This window comes from Octopus bimaculoides, chromosome 8 (genome assembly GCF_001194135.2).
Source record: "Octopus bimaculoides isolate UCB-OBI-ISO-001 chromosome 8, ASM119413v2, whole genome shotgun sequence".
Lineage (NCBI taxonomy): Eukaryota > Metazoa > Mollusca > Cephalopoda > Octopoda > Octopodidae > Octopus > Octopus bimaculoides.
This window is the reverse complement of record NC_068988.1, coordinates 17,746,395-17,746,944: the sequence shown is the minus strand read 5'-3', so window position 1 is coordinate 17,746,944 and position 550 is coordinate 17,746,395. Positions and strand designations below refer to the sequence as shown.

Genomic DNA, 550 nt, shown 5'->3' with positions numbered 1-550 from the left:
TCTCTCTCTCTCTCTCTCTCTCTATCTATCTATCTCTATCCGAAGCTGTCCCTCTATTTATATCTACCTCCTTCTGTGCCTAAAATGCAGTCACTAAATCAATCAGTCAATCATTCAATGGATCTGTTTATCGATCGATCGGAGGTAGAAAGATGTATCTGAGAGATGCTAAGATAAACGATCGGTTGACCGAATATGTTTCTTATTTTTTTTCTCCCACTAGAATTCTACTTGTTATATCTAAAAGTACATGGAATTCTCGATGAATACTATTTGTCGTTTATAGAATTCTGCTCTTAACCCACATCTAGAAAGTATATGTATCTGGCACTGTTAATATGTTACTTCTCTTACGAGAATATTCTTAGACTAATGTCATGAATACCATTTTATTCCATTACCTAACAATAGATATGCAATATAATTAGTCTTACACACACATATACATACTTGCATACACACATATATATACACACACAAATATATATATATATATATATAAATATATATATGTATATATATATATATATATATATATATATATATATAT

At 29.5% G+C, this 550-nt stretch overlaps 1 protein-coding gene and 1 long non-coding RNA gene across 5 annotated transcripts in view; one reads left to right on the top strand and one right to left on the bottom strand.

Annotated features, from left to right (window-relative positions):
- Positions 1-550, bottom strand: part of LOC106878173 (uncharacterized) — a 1,037,364-nt gene that overhangs the window by 735,752 nt on the left and 301,062 nt on the right. The window lies entirely within an intron of this gene.
- LOC128248551 (uncharacterized) overlaps positions 1-550 on the top strand; it is a 172,517-nt gene that overhangs the window by 92,933 nt on the left and 79,034 nt on the right. The gene's annotated exons all lie outside the window — the stretch shown is intronic.